At 31.9% G+C, this 7934-nt stretch overlaps 1 long non-coding RNA gene across 1 annotated transcript; it reads right to left on the reverse strand.

The window, feature by feature from the left end:
• Positions 1 to 1590: 1590 nt before the first annotated feature.
• LOC149415777 (uncharacterized) lies at positions 1591 to 6283 on the reverse strand. Its single transcript, XR_016303572.1, has 4 exons — positions 6161 to 6283; positions 5423 to 5627; positions 3697 to 3843; positions 1591 to 3579 (listed from the first exon to the last, which is right to left on the reverse strand). It is a non-coding gene; the product is annotated as an uncharacterized LOC149415777 (long non-coding RNA).
• Between the last annotated feature and the right edge of the window lie 1651 nt (positions 6284 to 7934).

A 7934-nucleotide genomic window follows, 5' to 3' on the forward strand; every position in this document is an offset into this window, starting at 1 on the left:
TGTTGTGATCTGATATGTTCTGATTCCCTGTGGAAGATTGATATTCTGCGGAATTTGATCTTCTGGCTTTCTTAACACAACATGTCAAAGCCATCTCCATTAGTTTTTTCTGCGAATATTAGCAGGGATTTGATGCTAAGCACATCTCAGTTAGTCAAGCTTCTGTAATAATAGTATGTCCTGCTTATGACATTTCTCACCGAGATAATACTAGGCCTCTAGCGGCGCGAGATAAACGGGTAGTTTTTTTTAGATATTTTGGAATGGATACCTACCTATTACGTGAAATAAATTCTTTGTTTTATATTAACAATTTATACAATACGAACATTGAATTACATATACATTTACACAAATACATAATATACACATAAGAACACTGCTTTTTTGCGTATGCATAAAACAATATTGGGTACATAAGGTTTGTACTAACAGTCGAAAGCCGATCACGCTCTGTCTTTAATGGATTGGAAAGGGAAAAAAAGATTTATAATGCTTTATTTTTTATTATTTAAAACAATTGATGTAAATCAGGAAAATTTTCTTCAATCTTTATATCTAACATCTTAGTCTAGTTGTAACAATATTTTTTTTTATTAAAATTACTTAATAAATTCGATTATTTACATTTATACAATTCTTTAAGGACTTCACACTGTACCTAACAGAAACTATAATATGTTGATATTATTAAAGTTATCTATATAGTTTTCCAAATCGAAAAAGTACGCCATCATTCTGCACAACTATGGGCAGAGCGATGGAACCTAAGCGCAAGCCAAATACTAAGTGTGGTGTTCGCGCTTACGGAGCATCTGGACCAAAGGCTTGGAATAAACTCCCTCCAGAAATAAGAAGTGAAAAAAATACCAGATTTTATTTCATTCAAAAAAAGGGTCAAATTTATCTTTAAAAAAAATTAATATCACCTTTCAAATATATAATATAACGTCAATTCATGTTACAACAAAATTAACGTCGCAATCCTCTTTTAAGTTTATATTTATTGTACTGTATTTATGTTAAGTACTGATATAAACATGAAATAATTGTGAAATAACTCCTACGCCAAGCTCAAGAGCTCTAGCACTCTTCATTGGAGTAGAATTTCAATAAAATATGTTTTTCACTATTACCGATTATTACCTAATTTAATGTACAATGTAACAATGTTAAAAGTTAAACAATAAAAAAATAAATAAAAAAATAATAATAATAATATTCATCACTAGTCAAACAGAATTCAGGTCTAAACTAAAAACTTATCTTATAAGCTGTAATACCTTTAAATTGAATATACCATTCCTGAGAGAAAGTCCAATTATATCCTAAATCCTGTATCTAAATCTTGCTAATGAACAATTAGCAAATTTATATCAAGTGTTAATCTCAAGTGACCTACCAGGTAAGTATGGTACTGTATATAATCTCCATATATAGTTAGTAATAACATAGATCATTGTAGAAATGTATTATAAATGTATACAGCGCCCTTGAGGTGATTTTGCACGAACGGACTATTTAAATTTTTTAATTAAATAAGTCTTCTACTGATAAATGATAACTAAATAAAATAAAGCTTTATCTATTATATTACTAAAATTTTGAAGTGAAATCATGTATTTTTTTTTTGTAAAATTTTCTTTCGTATGGGATGACGGCCATATTGACAGTTTGGTATGTCAGTATTACCGATATAAAATATAAAAAGGTTTTGAGGCAAGTTTTTTAACAATGTAATTTTAATTTATACTATATACGAAATAACAGGAATACCGACATAACAAAATATCGTAGTGTAGACAGAAATAATTGGAAAACATTTCCATACAAAAAATATCATTCCACATAATTATCGTTTTAAATGCAATTTTTTCCATTCACCCCGTTTTGCAAATAGATAACTTTTAAAGAAATTCAGTTAAATTAAAGGGTATATCAAAAAATATATTTGTATTGAGCGTAGCAAGTGATCCTAAAAGTTTACCACGGATTTTAACTAACTAACTAACTAACCATGACACCGCTTCTCCGCAGAGAGAGGCAGTAAGAATGGATCTCAACAGAAAACACATTGTCACACATGTCTTGTCACATTCAAACATCGCCACATACATACTCCTTTGTTCTGACTCTTGACATGACCCGACTCAAGTATTTGGTTCAAACGATCTTGGCATGTATTCCTTGGGAGATATAGACTTCTTCTACTATTCACATTTGCATCCACTGTGGTCGGAAAATTTTTCATCAAACCTCCGTTTCCATAACACGAATAGTTGTTCTCGAAATAAAAGCGGGGTTTTTCTCCACTGTGAGTCAGCACGTTTCTCATAAATTGTCCCTTTTGAGAACATAAATAGTTAAATACAGATCATGAGAAGGTGCTGTGCGTCTGAATGTCTCGTCAAATCTCCCTTTCATGAACATTAATAGTTACGGTCGATACATGAAAAAGGTTTTTCTCAAACGTGTGTTACGTCAATTTACCCATTAAATAATATGTTTAACTGCAATCGGAATATGAGAAAGGTTTTTCTCTACTGTGAGTCAGCATATGTCTCATCAATTGTTCCTTTCGAGAACATGAATAGTTACAAACGGAACATGAAAAAGGTTTCTCACCACTGTGAGTAAACATATGTCTCTTCAAATCTCCTTTTCGAGAACATGAATAGTTACAATCGGAACATGTGAAGGGTTTGTCTCCAGTGTGAGTTAGCATGTGTCTCGTTAAATGTTCCTTTCGAGAACATGAATAGAAACAATCGGAACATGAAAAGGATTTCACTCCGCTGTGCGCCAGTATGGGTTTCGACAAATAAACCTTTCGAGGGCGTGAAAAGTAACATTCGGAATATGAAAAAGATTTTTCTCTACTGTGACTCAGTATATGTCTTTTCAATTGTCCCTTTTGAGAACATGAATACTTACAATCGAAACATGAAAAAGGCTTTTCTCGACAATGAGTCAGCATGTGTCTCTTCAAATCACCCTTTCGAGAGCATACATATTCGCAATCGGAACATGAAAAAGGTTTTTCTCCAGTGTGAGTCAGCATGTGTCTCCTCAATTGTTCCTTTCGAGAACATGAATAGTTACAGTTAGAACATGAAAAAGGTTTTTCTCCACTGTGAGTCAGCTTGTGTCTCTTCAAATCACTCTTTCGAGAGCAAGAATGGTTACAATCGCCACATGTAAAAAGCTTTTCTCCATTGTGCTCCAACATGTGTTTTGACAAATCACACTTTCGAGAACATGCATAATTACAATCGGAGCATAACAAAGCTTTTCCTCCACTGTGAGTTAGCATGTGTCTGGTCAATTGTCCCTTTCGTGAACAAGAATAGTTACAATCGGAACACGAAAAAGGTTTTTCTGCACAGTGCGTCAGCATGTGTGTAGACAAATAAACCTTTCGAGAACATGAATAGTTGCAATTAGAGCACGAAAAAGGTTTTTCTCCAGTATGGGTGCGAAAGTGCTGTTCTAACTCTGACTTATAAGTGCACGAGTAGTTACAATGGGGACACGATAATCGTTTTCCCGCAGTATGCTTCTTCAGATCTTTCAATAAGCCTGAAAATTATTACATATAAAACTGAACATGTGTAATAAAACTTAAGTAATAAAAAGTAGTAATTGTTAAATAATAAATAGCACGAGTTGTTGAATCAAAAAAATATACTTTTTTACCTGCTGTCTGTGTAATTCTTTCAGAGCATTTCGAGCTTTCATTTTTAACACCCGGCAGCTCAACTTCAATTTTATAAGGAACTCCCCTTTCATCTTTTCGGGGTTCTGGTTCCACCTTGATGGTTACAGTCTTCATATTAACGCTACCTGAAAAAACAATACGTACAGTAATACTTAAAAAAAACTCTACTTTCCCAACAAAATTGCTTTTTAAATTGTTTCCAGTACCAAATATTGATGATATATTTAAGCAAACTTCCATTATAAAAATGTGTAAAGAAAAAAATAACACAGAATATCAAGAATTTTATAAACTCATGAGAAATGGAAATCAATTTATTACGCCAATCTTTAAAACAACTCAAATGCAAAACCATTATATTTACCAAGCCATAAAAAACTACAATAATCTCCCTTCCGAATTGCGCTGTATTACGAACCAACAAGAACAAATAAATAAAATCAAACTTTTTTTCCAAAAAAACTTATATTAAACAAAAATAAAAATATATATATATTATTATTATAATATATATTATTATATTTTTATTATTATATCTCATTATGAATTATGAATCTAAGTAAGAATCGTGGCTCCCTTATCAGGCACAAGAGCTCCTCTTTTCTGATAAGGTATACATGACCATATATGAACCTTAATATTATATTTTGCAAAATATGTATGTATTAATGTAACCCATATGATGTATATTAAAATAATAAAAAAAAAAAAAAAAAAAAAATTGATGAAATGATCATATGAACAATGCCAAGACGAACATCAATAACTTCAAATAATGCATTTAAGATAACGATCGCCCTTCTCTGAGAAATCTGCAATATATATGTTTTTGTGAAAATAACTACGCTTAAATATACAATTGAATAACCTTGTAGATGTTGGAAATTGGATAAGAGACTTTAAGAAATTAAAAACATCCCAGATATCTTCAGGAACCAATGATCAATGATGGAAAATCCATTATTTCTTGGGAACCTTCAGTACGGAAATTTGTTGCTCACAAAGAATGGAATAATGTATTTTTTTGCGTTTATGTTATATGTATTTTGAATGCATGATATATGTAGTAAAATGGTGGGATAAATGTGAGAAAGTTTATTAGCAAGTAAAATTTTGCCCCTAGTTTGGCAGTTTCCTGTAAAAATAATTTATTTTTTATTAACTAAACTTTTGAACATAATATTATAATTCAGGTTTTACATAGCTTCTGTATTCTATTTATACTACTCTCCCATTAAAAGCATTTGCTTGTGGATGGAAGATAAGTTTACATTGGCGAAAAAATAATGGTATAGTAATGGTGAAATAATGAACATATTTTAAATTAAAGATTTATGTTACATTAAGGTTATAACTACAAAGCAAAAAAATAATTACAAAATTAATATATAATTAATTTGTGAGATTTTCAAGTGAAACTAGGAGAAGCAGTTTTTTGTTCATAATTTCCCTAAAATATTTTTTATAGAGTTCAATATTTGTTTTTTATCATTAATGCTTCTGATTTCTTCTGGTGATTTATTAAAGAAATATTTTCCATAGTGGGTTTAATGTTAATGATATAAATCTTAAGGATAATGCCAAAGGAACTTATGTATGGCAAAAAATGACGTTCTGAATAAGCATGTCATGTCTGCGTGACATTTCAAAATGGATTCCCAACTGAATTTAATATTTTTTTAAATAATGTTCAAAGCAACTTACTGGCTGTGCAAGTACTCTCCTCATACTGCGAGAATTCCTTCTTTACTTTTGAAAGGTCAAATTCTATATCCATATTCGGTAATCCACCCCCGACCGCTTCCTGGGGCCCTGGTTCCGACTTGATGGAAACAGTATCTGGATTTAATAGACTGCACTCCATGGCACTGCTAGGGTAACGAATGGTAATTAGTTTGAGCCCAAATACCTGAAAGATATCATTGTCACAATGAAACACTTATTTGTATGAGCTTCCGATATTTTGTTTTAGTTAAAATATTCCGTCGAAACAATGAAATCGTATTACGCATTACACACATTGGCCATTTTAATTGTGACCTTGAAAATAAATCATTTGAAAACAACATTGTCGGATTACTCTATATCTCTATGAAAAACGGTTTTGCTGTGTATTGAATCTGCCATACCACTTTAAACAAAACATCGGCAATCCACATCTTTCTGTAATTTGTGTACATTTGAGAGAACGCCTTTAAAATAATATTCTGAAAATTGTTAGATGTCATATAAACAAAATCCTTAGTAGTACGGATTTCATTACTAACCAATTGGCGCAAGTTAAGCTAGTTCACATTTAACACAGTGCAGTTGTGCATTTGAGCATTCCGTAGTCCGAATTAAAGAACAGTGGTAGGTTAGTTTGATTGGGAATAAGGGTCGTTAGCAAAACGAGTATCGTTATTGGTAATCGGGTAGAAAATATTTAGCTTTAGCACCTACAATTAATTCTCATGCGTGTGATTTAACTGTGACGATAAGCATTGTAATGTATTTTATGTAGAAATTGATTTGGAAACAGGATGAAACCATTGACGAAGAAGATACAATCCGTCAAAAATTTTACAATTGCTCTCAGTGTTGCCAAATCGATAATTAAGCGCAGACACGAAAAAGTTAGAAAGGATTAAAAAGTAGCGATGAACACAATAAATGGTTTACTCGATCTTTTTGACTAACGCAATATTTCCGTTCAAACCGATTCTATCAAAAATCACGCAGTCCGAGACAATCGTTTTGAAACGTCATCGAACCAGGAAACGATTCTGTCAAAAATCATCACACAATCCGAGACAATCATTTTGAAACGTCATCGAACAAGGAATTGATTCTTTCTAAAATCATCACACAGTCCGAGATAATCGTTTTGAAAATCAGTCGAAACCACAGCCGTCGTGAAAAATATCTAGGATTGCTTGACGAACGAAATCATAGAATGAAAATTTTTTCCCGTAGTACATTGTGTTACGTCATACGGGAAATCGGGATTACGTAATTATTCTTTGCTAATCGTTAAATTTTATTTTTTTATATTTTCTATCAAGCGAAGAAGCTACGAGACGTGTGTGAACAATTAATTCATATTTTGTTATTGATAAACTAAAATTGATCATTTTTATAGTCTTGAAAAAGCACCCCGAAGGCGCTCCATAAAATTTTTTAAAGGTTAAATGTATTTTATTTACAGAAACTATTTTCTTATAATTTGAAGAAGGTACGAAACTTATTTGTACCTATTATTTATTTAATATAAATGTAGATATTATAAATTTAACGCCATATGAAACGCTAAAAATTCGTTGTCATTCACGTCATTATAATAATATTAGATCATTGCTATCTCCAAGTAACCAATTAAATAAGCATTATCATAAATAAACCACTCTCAGAATAACGACCTAACTACCAAAATGTTGCCATACCTATGTACCATGCTTTGCCTATATGCCCCCCCCCCCCTCACTCTAACCTATCGTAATCTGGCTCTGTCCACAGCTAGTACTCCAGCGGAAATCCGAGCAATTAAATCGATTAATCACTCGATTCTTTTGATACTTCGATCATATAAATGTTTTGATCATGTTAATGTTTCGATCCTTCCCATCACTACGAACGAGGAACTAAATCTACCGATATCTATTGAAAATCATTTTTCAAATTTTGTGTGTATGAAATGAGTGCGGATGCATTTATGATAACATTATGCATTCAGTATGTTGAAATTTCATGGCTAGTAATTCTAATATTTTATTTATTTTTTACAGTGGGATCCAAACGACCCATTTTTTTTCTCTAAAATTCAATAGACAACCCCCGCCTGTCGTATACAAAAATATTGTGACACCTCACCTCCCTCACCACATTTGAGGTTGGACATTTTCTCACCCCATTTCGAAAATTGATACCCAACCCTAGAAGTATAGAATACTCGGATTATGGATTTTTTTTAAATACTTGTTAGTATTTAGGGAGTTATATGTATATGACGATTGAGCGAATTGAATGTAATAACGTACCATTTTGCAATCTTGATGAAGTTTATGAGCTTAACTCTTAAAAATATTTCAAATAATAATGGAAAACCAAAACTTATTGTTGACAACAACCTTTTGAAGACCAAATTAAAGGAGGAATCCTGGGATACAGTACTATCAACGAACGACGTCAATCTGGCAACAGATAAATTCATTAAATGTTTGAAAACTCATGTGCAAAG

The sequence above is a fragment of the Hesperophylax consimilis genome, chromosome 17 (genome assembly GCF_061612785.1).
Source record: "Hesperophylax consimilis isolate HC1 chromosome 17, BYU_Hcon_1.0, whole genome shotgun sequence".
Classification (NCBI taxonomy): domain Eukaryota; kingdom Metazoa; phylum Arthropoda; class Insecta; order Trichoptera; family Limnephilidae; genus Hesperophylax; species Hesperophylax consimilis.